The 14,624-nt window shown below is 46.4% G+C and overlaps 1 protein-coding gene across 2 annotated transcripts in view; it reads left to right on the forward strand.

The window, feature by feature from the left end:
* The first annotated feature begins 5,785 nt into the window (after nucleotides 1-5,785).
* Nucleotides 5,786-14,624, forward strand: part of ZMAT4 (zinc finger matrin-type 4) — a 367,024-nt gene continuing 358,185 nt past the window's right edge. For both annotated transcript variants that reach the window (XM_032288123.1, XM_032288124.1), the window contains exon 1: nucleotides 5,786-5,926. The gene's annotated coding sequence lies outside the window, so the exon portion shown is untranslated. The remainder of the gene's footprint in view (nucleotides 5,927-14,624) is intronic.

A 14,624-nucleotide genomic window follows, 5' to 3' on the forward strand; every position in this document is an offset into this window, starting at 1 on the left:
ATCTATTGATTGATTGATTGAGGCAGAGTCTCACTCTGTTGCCTAGGCTGGAGTGCAGGTAAGTTCAGGTCTGGGTATTAACTGAGTCAAAATATAGTGAAATGGAATGAAGGGTACCACAGAATGATCAAAGCAGGCAGCAGTGAAAGATATGAGTGGTGTGCCCACACAGGTGTGTGCCTGCATGCACATTTGCATAAGGAAGGGACTGGAAGGGTCTGCACCACCAAAACATGGATTTTTTTTTTTTTTTTGGTTGGAGTCTTGCTCTGTCGCCCAGGCTAGAGTGCAGTGAAGCGATCTCGTCTCACTGCAACTTCCGACTCCCTGCTTCAAGTGATTCTCTTGCCTCAGCCTCCTGAGTAGCGAGGACTACAGGAGTGCGCCACCACACCTGGCTAATTTTTCTATTTTTTGTAGAGACGGGGTTTCACCATGTTGGCCAGGCTCGTCTTGAACTCCTAACATCAGGTGATCCATTCGACTCGGCCTCTCAAAGTGCTGGAATTGCAGGCGTGAGCCACGGTGCCCAGCCCAAATCCTTCTTTTAACTCATATATCAAAGTTGATACATTTTGGAGTAGAATACAAAAGCCGCATGATTTGAATCATAAAGCCTGCACATTTGAAGAAATTCTGGCTTGTGGTGGGTCACTTGGATGACACCTTCATATTTGAAGGTCCTTTCTTCCAGAGCAGCATAAATCAGTGGAACAGTTTGAGAATTTCCTTAGGCAACAGGAAGGGAAACGCCATCGCTTGCGGCTATGCCCCTATGCTCTGAGCAGCCTTCCTGCCCCTCTGAGCATCTTCAGGTCCTACCCCAAGAGCAGATGTGACATCTGGCCTAGGACAGCCAAGTGGCTATGCATCACATGAATAGTGACCCATGCTAAGACACTGCTGCTGTTGTCACTAGGCTTAACATCAAGGGTGAGGACATCTGCGTCTTCCTTTGTAGGTTTATTTGCCATCATTCTCTCAAACGGCCCTAGAAACAGTGATCACTCTGCTTTATAAATGAGGAAATGGTGTGTGGCAGGTGTTGTAAACACATGTTCGATGGTTTCTTTCAAGAAAGCGTCTATGTTAGAAAATGGGTCCTGGCTGGCAGGGGTCCAACAGCTGTCTCCATGTGTGCAGACTTTTATTCTAGAAGGGTGCTTCACCCTACATGTGATCTGCCATCTTCACAGAAGGCAAGCTGACCTTCTTAATTCAGCTCCCCTATTCCTGTCAGTTGTTGCATCGCTGGACAATATTTCATGACAGCTTTCAGCTCCATAGTTCTTATGAAGAATTTAACTGAAGCAAAACAGAATTTAGGTGGGCAATCTAACTTTGCAAATCTCTCTCTATCTCTCCGTCTGTGTCTGTTTCTGTCTCTGTCTTCTTCTTTCTCTTTTTCACTTTATTTACAACTCTGGATTTATTACAAATCATAATAAATACGATTGTGATTTGAAGAAACAAGATCACCTGCTTTATTCATCAGGGTACGTTAAATAATAAAATATCCTTACTGTTTTCAAACCACACGAAGCCTGAATATTCTAATACCAACTTTCCAAAGACTCATTAGTAATTAATGAAATCATTAAGAATGGTTCACGGTGACTGACACCCTCCTGGCAGCCACAAACTCCTCTTATGCTTTGTTGAAATGTCACTGGCTCCACAGGTTTGATTTTCATGGTGGGAGTGGGAGTGGAGGTGGGAGTGGAGGTGGGGGTGGAGGGGGAGGGAGTTTGATTTCCCAATAGCTATGGGCTAGAATAGAAAGCTGTGAAAATGTTCCTCTAAGTTTCTCCACTTAGGAACCTGTGTTTGGAGAAGTTTTCTGAAAAACCTTTCATTCTTCCAATGCTAGGTTCAAGAAATCCTGCTCATGTTATATTTTCACTGAAATTGTATTGTATGGCTCAGCAAAGATGCAGTGTTGAAAGTCACCCTCTTTTTTTTTTTCCTCTTGTTTTCACACATTTCCCTCCTTCTTGGCATTGCCTAGATGTATTCTCCTTTTCTCCCTTTTAGGAACAGAATTTGGCATAAATAAATGATAACTGAGAAAATGGTATGAATGGACAAGTACATGCAAGATTCCTCCAGCCCTCCCACTGTAGGTCATGGTAATTTGTTGTAGCAAGTGGTTATCCACAAGAAAGATAGTGGCTCTGGTGGCTGCTGTCTAATTTGTGTTTTAACCAAGAAACCCACATTCTTTCCCTAATTCTTCAAAATGGAACAGGAACCCCCAAAAGCCTCTCCGACGATTAACATCCCGAAACTGTTAAATCAAAATGGACTGCTTTGCCGAGTACGGTCCACAAAATGGAATTTGGTACATTTCATACCCCAGTGAATTTAAATTGTATGGAGCTGATATTTAATACAAATGCAAGTACCAGTGGAATCTGCATACTTAATATTCATTCTCCAACTCTCAGAATTAAGCGGTTGATCTATGGGACACAAAGGGAGCATCCTTCTCTCAAAGAGAATATTTTATGACCAGGCAGTTTAAAAGACACTGACATAAACAACTGTTTGCAGCTTGCTCTCTTTCTCTCTCTCTCATCTTCAAAAGGCAAAAAGTACATGTAAGGACGTGCTGTTTCAGACAAAGCATTTTAGAAAATCACTTGAAATGTTTTCCTTTTCCTTCAGGGACAACTGAACCTTTGATAGGTACTCAAGAGAGTTCTTATAATTTAGTTTATTTCTCTTATTTTCCTGGGTGGGGGGAGCACAAAGAGACAGTATGAAGGCACAGAGCTGAAGCCTACTTTCACTTGAAAATAAAAATCATACTGCTTAAACAACAAAAACGTTATTTATGGTTTTTACACCATGACCGAACACACCAGATTTTCTAGGACAGTGTCAATTTCAAATGTATAGTTAAGTTTAGCTTCATTATTGTGCCTTCATGTGAATTTCACCTAGACAAATGAATGAAATAGAAAACAACTATTTTGCTCCATCCCTTGCCCTAGTTTCAAATTCCTAATATAGGGTTACTCTCCTCTACCCATGCTGATATTTGGAAAGCCATTATGGAAAGGACTTCGTTTTTTGAAGTTATGCCTCACAAGTAAAATGCGCATCCTACATCCTTCCATTTCCTTCAAATGCTTGAGGGAGAAGGAAGGCGCTGGGTCTTCACCTGCCTCATTTTCCGTAGAGAACACAGAGGTACTGAGAGCTTCGAGTGGCTCCGGAGCTGCCACACTTCAAAGTGGTAAGTCCTGAATTTATCTCCTGGACTCCAGAGCGGGCCCCCTCTGCACTCTGCTCAGCTGGGAGAGTAATCGCAGTGGAATGAGGATCGCATGAGGCTCAGGGCTGTGCACTCTGGATGCTTTGAAATGGGTTTTAGTAGTCAGCCCACTTATTGAGTGCTAGGTGCTATCTGTGGAGTGATAAAGATATGCATGATACCATCTCTGTCCTTACAGGGCTTCAAATGTATTTAGGGAAGCCAGGAATGTGCGCATGAAATAGAAAGCCACCATACAAGGCGGTGGGGTGCCTGCCATTTGCTGCAGAAGACGCAGCAAATAAGGACTGATAAGGACTACAGTTATTCAAGGCCTCAGGGGAGGCCAGGGCAGGACTGGAAATATAGTCTCATCAAAGACATGGGGATCCCAGGAGGAGAAGCCTGAAGGGTTAGTTTCTAGTTCATCTGAAATTTGATATTCTAAAAGCTTTCTTTAAACGACACTTTTATAATTCTCTCTTAAAAAATTCAGTCCATTTTGTCCTTTGCCATTTGTGAATTGGGTTATCGGTCTTTTACTTATTGGTCTATAAAAGCTCTTTTAGTTTAGAAACCTTAATAATAAATATTTTACGTAGTTAAGAAAATTTAGTTGCCACGTAATGTCTTTTCCATATGGTAACAAATACATAAAGGAGAGAGGAAGGTCAAAATGTGTGCTTTATGATTTCTTTTAAAATTTTTAAAATTTTTAATTTTTATGGGTACATAGTGGGTATATATACTTATGGGGTACATGAGATATTTTGATAGAGGCATGCAATGTGTAATAATCACATCAGGGTAAGTGGGGTATCCGGCACCTCAAGCATTTATCATTTATTTTTGTTACAAACAATCCAGTTGTAGTCTTTCAGTTATTTTTAAATGTACAATATGTTCTGTTGACTGTAATAACCCTGTTGTGCTATCAAATAGTACATCTCATTCATTCTATCTAACTCTATTTTTGTAGCTAGCAACCATTCCCCCCGCCCCTTCCTAGACTCTGGTAACCATCATTCTATTCTCCATGTCCATGGGTTCAATTGTTTTAATTTTTAGCTCCCACAAATGAATAAGAACATGTGAAATTTGTCTTTCCGTGCCTGTTTTATTTCATTTCACAGAATTCCCTCCAATTCCCTCCCTGTTGTTGTAAATGACAGGATCTCATTCTTTTTTATGGCTGAATAGTACTCCATTGTGTATGTGTACCACATTTTCTTCATCTAATTTGTCTGTTGATGGACATTTAGGTTGCTTTCAGATCTTGGCTATTGAGAATAGTGCTGCAATAAACATGGGAGTGCAGGTATCTCTTCAAGATACTGATTTCTTTTTTGGGGGTATATAGCTAGCAGTGAGATTGTTGATCATATGGTAGCTCTATATTTAGTTTTCTGAGAAACCCCCGTACTGTTCTCCATAGTGGCTGTATTAATTCACATTCTCACTAGCAACGTAGAAGCGTTCCCTTTTCTTCACATCCTCGCCAGCATTCCTTATTACCTGTCTTTTGGATAAAAGCCATTTTAACTAGGGTGAGACTTTATGATTTCTTGGTGAACAAGGAAAGGTGTTTAAGCTGTTCCCACCCTTCGATGGACATGTTCTCTCCTCACGTACTTAGGTTGTTGATGAAAGTCTAAGTGATTAATTTAAGCCATGTCAGAATAAACCAAAGTGAGGGTCCCAGCAGAATCATTAACTCTGGAACACCCCATTGTCTGGACCTTCCAGTGAGAACAGTGAGAAACTCCAGAGTTTTATGGACTTTAAGAATAGCTCTTCTGAGACTCTTTGGATAGGGTGCAAAGGAAAATTGTTTCCTCAGTTTGGGGGCTGAGGGGGGCTGTGAGATCAAGAACTGGTAGATAAACTCCAGGTATGCACCTACCATGCTCCCCAAGCAATCTACAATGACCTTCACATGCCCTCCAGGATGGCCCTGTGAAAAGCGTTACTCCATTCCTTCAGCCCTCAGCCTTGCTCGGCTTTCCAGAGCCTGTCTCACGCCGGCAGACACCCCACGGTTATCATTCTCTCTGCCCTCAGCAACATTTACCAGTTAGGGGGAAAAATAAGGCCAGAAAATTGTTGCTATGGGCTCTGCTTTGTGGAAGTTAAAACGCTGGAGCAAGAATCTGATTGCTTGATAGCTCCATCTCTCTCTCTCTCTTTCTCCCTCTCTCCTGCCCTCCTACTCCCCGCACCTTCTCGTTCTTTTCCTCTCCCCTCCACCTCCTCCTCCCCACCACGCTCCCCAACCTTTTCCTACTCCTCTCCCCTCCCTCCACTGGCCTCCCGGTCCTGCCCCCACCTTGGACTGGAGGAGAGCCTTACAGGTTGTCAATGAAACATGGAATTATTTCCTTTGATGGCTTAGATAATAGTAGGAGCCAAAGCAATGAGTGAGGTCGGCTGAAACCAATGCAGTCCTGCCCGGGACTGGAGAGCCAATCGCAAGAGCAGAGGGCGGGGCGTCGGCGCCAGCAGATAATTGCTAAGTGCATCGCTAGCACAGTTGGTCCGCGCCGCCGAAAGGTCTGGTCGCAGAGACAGGGACGCGTAATCCTCAGCGAGCTCCAGCCCACAGCTTCGCTCCACTGCTCGGCAGGGCAGCTGGCCTCTGGGCGCCGGCCCCTCTGCTTCGCGGAAAAGGTACCTGTGCCTGCGTCCCGGGGGTGCAGCGCCTGCGTCTCCATTCCCAGTGGCTTTGCAGTTTAGCTTAGGTGGAGGGATTGCAGAAAGAAAAGTTTCTGGGAGGAAATGTGACAAAGGTGGGAAATCGCTGTCTTTTGTTGGGAGGAAAACAAGCGGACAATTTGGAAAACTTCTGCGCTGGCAGGAAATGGGCTTGTTTACTACTCCTAATTAGCTGCGCTCAGGTCTATCTAAATAGGTCTGCTCTTCGGGTAGGGTGTCTGCAGGGCTGGGGTGGAGATTCGGGGGTGCTGGGTGAAAGAAGTTGAATCCCAGGATGTGCTGTTTCCTGGTGCACCCATCCTGGGTAGGCTGGTTCCGAGAAACGTGATTGGTGGTTTGTGTTTTCCGCTATAGGGTCTGTCCCCTTCGTATTACCTTGATCTGTCTGCCCCAAACTATTGTGACCTTCAACTGGAGTCCTTCCTCAAACTTCTGCCCCCTGCCCTGTCTCAGTTCATTTTATTTGGTGGAAGGAGACATTCCCTGGGGTGGGGGTGGGGGGTGGGAGGGCTGTTCTGTTTGGCCTGGTGGACACCTGCATGGCAACTTGGTGACACACCAGCAAAACAGTTCTCAGAGGAAAAGAAATCACATAATCACTTACCTCCTGAAAACTCTGGAAGACTTTCCAGGCTTGGGGTGTCCTGAAAAAAAAAATGGGATAGAGTTCGATTTGGTCCCGGGTGAACTTACACCCTTGTCCCCAGAAGGGGTGCCTGGCCCTGAGTATCCCCGCAGCTCTGGGAGGTGGAGGCTGGTGGAGGGGCTGGCTCCATGTAGGTGCGCAGGTTGTTTTGGTGCACAGGTGCATTTGTGGCAGAGGTGGTGCTGAAGAAACCATCCACACTGCCTCTGCTAACTGCTCTTCAAGTAAAACAGCTCACCCTGGCAGGCAGCTGATTCAGCCCAGAAGCACCCTTGAGCGTTCTAAATCGAGAGACCTCAGGGGCCTCTCTTGCTCTGAGACCCTTGGGAAACTCCCTTCTCCCCCCCTCGCCTCCCCCACCTTTGGCTTCTGTCAAAGGGAGGTATTAGGGAGGTGAGCCACTAGGAAGCAGGGTCCCCATGGGGAAGCAGGTAATGTGCTTGGTCTTGAACTTCCTTCCTCTTCTGCGATGGCAGCTTCTGCTTGTGTGCCTGCTGCACTTCACCAGGTGCGCTGCCTACCTGAGGGATACTCTGAAGCTGATAGCCTGGGGCTGATCTTCCAAGTCTCAGGGGTGTTGAAGGGTTCAGGTGATTTTCTTCTCTTTGATTTCTGTTAAACCTGCAGCTGGGGAGTTCGATTCCCAGTCCAACAAGAGTGAATGTTGTGGGTGGGATTCTCTAGTGACACCTCTTCCTCAGGGCACCTTTCAGCAGAGATGCAGATAAGTCTTGATTCTCCAGCTCCACAAATCCCTTTCACTTTTTAATTCTTATTTTCTTTAACCGCCACAACAGATTCTCCTCCACCTCCTGTAGGCAGCTATTTTGGATGGGAACTGTGATTATTGAAGTTCTACTCACAATGGTTAAAAAAATCCCTGCCTTTTTCTTTTTTTTGGTCAAAATACCATCAGCTTTCTCCTCTGCACATCGGATCTGACAGTAAGCACAACAAATTTGCAGCCCTGCCAATTATAATCTCTTTGTATTTGGGGGACCTGGAGTGGAATCCAAACTTTTCCCAGCTGGTGGGCATGGTTAGTCGTGGACCTCATCCTCTGTGGCTTCTCTAGGGCACGAGGCCCCCAGGGAGCCTAGAAGAAACAGCCCCCGGCACAGGGGGGGAATCTTACATGAGAGCATCTTGGTTTTCATGAAGGCAGTAAGGAAACTGGAAAATGCTTTGAGTTTGAGGATTGCAAAACGGGGGGTTCCCTTTAATTGATGCCGATCTGTTGGATTTCTATCGTGATAGGAAACATTAAAAGTAAGGCAATTGAAACAGCTCCTGAAGAGTGACTCATGCACAGAGGGAAGAGGCAGTGTGGGGGAGGGGGTGGAGGGGGCCTTGGAAAGTACAAATGGGACACGCTGGAGCGCTCGCTTTCCTTCCCTCTGCCTCCCCCTCATTCCTCTTTCTTGTATTTCTTCATTCGGAACACAGATCATTAAAATAACAACTTTAGACCAAAAAAAGGATCCTAGGAGCTGAAAAATATTTGACAAAGTGCAAAACATCCTCACAGCTTCACCTTGGTTGGGGTGAGGTGTGAAACCCGGGACCCAGCGCCTCCGCTACCATCCAGTTTGGAGAATCTAATTGCTGGTGTTAGACTGATTAGCTCCTTGTGAATCTGCGCGCCTGTTTGTGTGTGCAAGGACCCATGGATGCTCAGGAAATTAAATGTGTTACTTGTCATTTCATCAAACATGATGGCTTTAGCCAGGACCCTGGGTAAGCACCATCCACAGACCCAGTGTTTTCTCCTCTTCTCAGTTGGCCATAGTGGATCTCTCTTAACCACTGTGGTGGGGAGGGGTTATGTCTTTCTGCTTTTCCAAGCCCCACGTGAGTTACCTGGCAAATAAAAGTCCTCTCCTTACTCCTTTGTCCCTCCATCCCCATCAGCCTTCTGTTACCCCTTTTCATCATAAACAGTAAGTAATCTTTTTGCCAACCTACTTGGATCTTGTCATTTTTATGCTGATTTTTCTCTTAAAGAAAATTGTCCCCTGAAATAAGATTGAAAACATGTTAAAATTTTTATCAGAGAAGAGCCTTTCTGCCTTCTACTTTAAAATTTAATTTTGTGGTTTTGGGGAAATCTTCATAAGTACATCTATTGTGTTAGTTGTTCTGGGAAACACTTTTACCTTGTTTTTTTCTGTGGATGTGTGAATTTCCTACCTGTCCTAGGGGAAGGTGTGTCTGGAGATCTGAAACCCTCTGGAACATCTCAGAAAGTTGGAGAGGCTGGAGCACAGTATTTCTGTGTATTCAAGGTGGGGTAAATGCTGTTTTGAAACCTAGGCCCTGAAATGTATTCACCACACTCTGTTATTTTCCCTCTTCATCTTTCATTCAGGAAAATTTCGTAGCCAAAATTATGAGTGAATAGTTCATCCGACTCACACTCCTTCCCATGCCCCTCCCTCCCTTCCCCGTTGGGAGCTATTTCACACTGAAGCAGGTACCTGAGTAATCTTGCTCAATCTGACATGTACGGGTACCACTCTTTCCTGGTTCCTTTTTGTTTCTTCCTTCATGTCATTTCAGGGTACCCCAGGGTGGAGATCTACTTGTAGATGCCTTGCACACCTCACTCCCGAAAGGGTTAACCAGGGGACTTCAGGAATTGTGGGATTCCAGGGAGCCTTCCCTGGGGGAGCAATGAGGTAATCCTTTCCCCCAGTTCGGTTCTATGCAGACCTCCCCAGGGCACCTGGGGCAGTGCAGCAGACCTGCAGACCTGCGTGAGGCAGACAGGGCAGATGCTTCTGAGCACAGTGCTGTCTGGCACCCAGGGAGTCCCGCCAGGTGCAAGCGCTTGCTGTGCCACTGCCCTGAGGCCAGCGCCCGCTGCAGCCCCGTGCACAGAGCTGACCTTGGAAACATTAGCACGCAGGGAAATTTGTCTGCTGTGCGCTCAGTTTCTTTGTTCCCCTACATCTATTAATAGTTAGAAAGGATCAAATCTACTCATTCATACTAAGGTGTGAGCAGTTAATAGTGTTACCACTTCAGAGGCATTTAAGTTCTTAAAGGAAATCAAAGATGTGCATATGTCCTCACTTGTAAGGGGGAGCTAATCACTGAGTACACATGGACACGGACACGAAGAGGGGAACAATAGGCACCGGGGCCTACTTGAGGGTGGAGGGCAGGAGGAGGGTGAGAATCAAAAGCCTGCCTATCAGGGACTATGCGTATTATGAAGGTGATGAAATAATCTATCTGTACACCAAAACCCCACGACGTGTGATTTATCCATTATAACAACCTCCACACGTACCCCCTGGACTGAGAATTAAAAAGTTGGAAAGAAAAAAGATGTACATAGTCAATTTCCGGGCACGTGCTAGTGGGATTAGGCAGACCGAGTTTGGACACGGAGCAGAGTGGGGAACGGCGGTCTGGCTGGTCCTGCTCTGACTGGTGCTGAAAACATGCTGCAGTGTCCCAGGGCATGGTGATGTTACCATCTGGGCTCTGGTACTTGAGCTAGATGCCTCAGAGTTGACCTTGGGCATGTGCTTATGTGCCCGTTCTGACTTTCGTTTCTTTCAGATATTGAACCAGAGGTCAGGACTAAGTTCTCACAGGCTCCGTTCTGCTCCAACCTTCTCTCTTGATTTTGCCACGGAGCCCTATGTCCCACTGCAGATGCTACAGCTCTGGAAGGCATCGGAGCTTGCAAAGCATCCTCCCATACGGGCCGTAGTGATCAGCGATGCTTTCAGAGCTGGAACCCACGAGGGCAGCTCGTAGGAGCTGTGGATGTTGTACCAGAAGAAACACAGGATGAGGGCTGATGTAATAACTGATTTTGGTTTAGGAGGGGATGTTATATGGAGGATGGCGACCAGCTGTTCTCCATCTCCAGCAAGGATTGAACTAGAGAAAATAGACAGAAATTGCAGCAGATGGACTTAGATTAGGTATGAGGAAGAATTTTCCATCAGCAAGAGATGTTAAAAAGGGAAGGTTGTTGAGCCTCTGTGGTGATCTTTAGGAAATGGATAAGCAGGGCTTTTAGCTGGGGGAGAAGCTGTGGATCTGTGAGGAGGGAAAGTCAAGGGCCATCATGTCCAGGCATCTGTGCCCTATGCTGATGAGAATCCTGACCTGTGTCTCCAGAGTCTCACCTTCCCTCTGGGGCTATTGAAGTGGCCGAAAACCAGAGTCCCTGGGATGAAGGAGAAAGGAGTGCAGCCTACCTGGGGTGCTCCCCCGAGCCTGGAGACCCCTGCCCTGCCTTGTGCCAGCTGCCACCTGGACTGGCAGATCCTGTCTATTGTGTGGGAATCTTTCACCAAGCCTAATCTTTCACTTCTAGATGTGGCAAATAACGCCCAGAGAGGTAACAGGCCTTGGCATTGTCACACAGTGAGCTGACAGCACAGCGAGGACAAGAATCCTGGTTCTCCATCTCCCAAGTCAGTGTTATTTGCTTTGTAGCTCATTTTCTTCTCATTTTCAAATTGAATAGACCATTTGCTTTCTCTAGGCTCCTAATTTCTCTGTAACCAAATGGCAAAGACAGGGACACCTGCAGTTAAGCAATATTTATTGAGTGCCTGTTACTAACACCGTGCATGCCACCAGCTTCTCTGTTGATTCTGATGACTCTTTAGTTCTGGTTGAGTGGCTGGGAGGGGCTGCTGAGCCATCCCTGTGGGGGCTCCTGAGTGTGGCTGCGAGGCCAGGGTGGCAGGAATGCGTTCTAGAAACCGGACCTGAGAGGAGGGGATGGGTAGGCCAGAAGAGGATGAGAGGAGAGACACAGAAGCAGTGAGATACTTAATCTCAATCTTACAATGGGAAGAGAGACTTTAAATTTCTCTGCAAACTCCTCCTTGGATACGTGAAATAAGACAGGCCCGCAGCATGGATCACTCTGGGTAAGACACATCACCTGTTACCTTACGAAACAAAATGAAACATACTATGTGAGGGCATTCAGGGAGGGTGGCGTGGTGGCCCAGTGGAGGGGTGGCTTAGCTCTGAACCCAAAGGCTGGCTGGCAGTGAAGTCAGGGAGCCTCAGTTTTGAGAATGAGACCATGGCCAACTGTGGAGGCCTTTGCTTTGTGTTGGTTTGAGCCAAGTAGGAAGCAAGATAAAGTGGTGAACTGAGCACCACAGAATACATCCATCCTGTATATAGCCCTGAGAAGAAAGAAGAAAGCAACCAAGTTAATGCTCAGCCAGGCATCAAAAGGACAGTGCAGGGTTGGCAGCGAGTGTCCTGTGGGGAGGGCACAGCCCTCCCATGCCCCTGGCTGGCCAGGGCGTCCCTGTGCTAACAAAGGCATCCTGGGCCTTTGTGTCCAGCATGGGTAGGCACTAGAGGGTCCTTCTCCTGCAGGAACTGGTCCAGCAAGACCATCAACCCCTCAGGTAGCAGGGCAGGGTGTCCTTCCAGAGTGGCTGAGACAAGGCATGGAGACGCCTCAGGGGCAGAGGGCCCAGGGAATGCCAGGGGCTGGGTGGGCCAGGCAGGCTGCCCAGGGCGTGAGACAGACTCAAGCTTGGGAAGATGCAGACGCGAGAGGAGCAGTCGGTCAGCCCAGAAAGGGGGGAAACCCAGGACCGCAGTGCTCATCTGCAGAGGGAAGAGCAACCCATGTGGCCCATGGAGAGAACCCGAGGGATACGCCAGGCAGGGTTGCCAACCCAGTGCCCACATACATCCATTCCACTCACTGTGATGTTCCACTGAGATCACCACTCTGTCCTCAGTTTCTTTCTTCCTTTCCTTCCCTTCTTCCTTTTCTTCCCTTCTCTTCCCTTTCCTTCCCTTCTTTTCCATTCCTTCTCTTCTTCTTTCCCTTACCTTCTTCCTTCCCTTTCCTTCTTCCTTCTCTTTTTCCTTTCCTTCCCTTTCCCTTTCCATCTTCAGGGTCTCATTCTGTTGCCCAGGCTGGAGTGCAGTGGTGCAATTATGGTTCACTGTAGTCTCAAACTCCTGGCCTCAAGCAAGCCTCCCACCTCAGCTCCCAAAGCTCGGAGATTACAAGCCCATACCACCACATCCAGCCCCTGCCCTCGATTCCGATGCCACAGACCTTGCTGGAATATAGTCAGATGTATCAAGTGGATAGATTACATCTGGGTGCAGGGTACATCATGATTCTCCTTATTTGGGGTGGGCAGAGGAACCTCTGGGAGCAAGGAACACCTGAGTGGGACCTGAGGCTTGAATAGGTACCATCAGGTAGATGGGAGGAGGGTGGGGAGGAGGGAGCCACGGTGGCAAGACTCCATCTAGCGCATGATCGGCACAGTGTGTTGGTGAGACATGGATGTTCCTGAATCTGCTCATACGAGGCATGTTTTGGGAGCAAGGGGAGCTAGGCTTGTGGGTGCCCACCAGGTAGAGAGGGGCTGCTGCCTCATGGAAGGGCAGAAAAGCGTCAGGCAGGAAATGACATGCTCACATTTGCATCTAGGAAAAATGGTCCAGCAGTTGTGAAATGAAGAGTGGAGGTGAGGTTTGAGAGGGGCTCAAAGGGGAGGGGGTCATGCCTCGGCCCAAGAGGCCAGTTCAGAAGTAATTTGCTGCTGTCCAGCTGAGAAATGGCAAGGGCCTGCAGGAAGACAGCCGCACCAGGGAGAGGGAGGAGGCCGATACTTTGACTTCGTAAGTTACACTAGATCAGGCAAAAATGAAGAGGAATTATTCATCCCCAGGAGGAGAAGCTGACAGGTGACAAAGAAAGGTCACGGTGTTAGATGAAAGAGAGAGCAGCGTTCCCACTGAAGCTGGGATGGGAGGAAATGGGTTTAAACCATAGGAGAAGGCTCTACATTGGACGTTAGAATTAACGCTCCAGTGGAGGTGATGCTGAGATGTGGGGAATGGGGTCATTCTGGGGGGTTGTGGACTTACTCTTTTTTTCAAAAAGTATTTTAAAAAATTAGCCTTTCCTTGATTGAGAAGTGAGCAAAGAATGGGAGTAGACAGTTCATATAACAAAATAAATAAGTGGCCAGAAAAATGTGTAAAAGGGTCTCTCCTTACTAATAGTTAAAATGTGAAATGAAAACAAGGAATTGTTATCCATTTAACACAGTAGCAGAAATTAAAAATGATAATATCATATCCAGTGTTGTTGGGAATTGGGCATTTTTTGACTTAGCTGTGGGGAAGATAATTTGGAACTATGAGAGACGTGTCTCAAAAAATAGACCCTTTGAACCAGTAAGCAATTCCTCTTCTAGGAATTTATCCTTAGGAAATAGAGATGCACAAAATAGTTCTAATTAAGAATATTCCTTTCAGCATTATTCATTATCAAAAAACATTGCATGGAGGCATTAATTAAATATAATATGGCTCCTCCATAAAATGGAAATCAAGGGAACTATTAAAATTACATTGAATAGTACATAAGAATATAGGAAAATGCTAATAATATATATTAAGTAAGTAAAGACTTAAAAGTAAATAGAGTATAATTGCAATTATAACAAAAGGTGTATGTAGTCCTGAAAACTAGAAGAGTATATTATCAAAATCTTAATAGTGGTTATCACTGCCTTTTGGGAAACGTATGACTTTTGATTTCTCTAAAGTTTTTTGTACTTTCCAAATTTCCTACAGTAAACATGTTATTTTATAAATTAGATGACATGCTTTTTAAATCGGTCATTCCAACCACACACGTTCAAGCAGGGACTATCCCTGTAGCAAGCTGGGTGCAATGCTGTTCACTAAGATGCAAAATGCCTGCATCCTGAGTCCATCTGGTGGGAGAAGAGAAATGCTCCCGTGAAATCCAGCCAGGGCCGCCAGCTTCATCAGAAAGGGCTGGACGTCTGCCGCAGCCAGGTGCGGAGTGTGTGGTCCCTGTGCAGGGAATGTCCGTGTTCCTTCCCCCTGGCCGCGCTCACACCTCCGGGCCCTGTCACCTGTGGTGGTCAGGCCTACCTTAGCATTTCAAGGGGTGTATCACATGTATCTTCTCATTTTACAACCAGAGAAGTTGAGGCTCAGAGCAAG

Source organism: Sapajus apella, unplaced genomic scaffold (assembly GCF_009761245.1).
Source record: "Sapajus apella isolate SASKATOON/1434 unplaced genomic scaffold, GSC_monkey_1.0 scaffold21, whole genome shotgun sequence".
Lineage (NCBI taxonomy): Eukaryota > Metazoa > Chordata > Mammalia > Primates > Cebidae > Sapajus > Sapajus apella.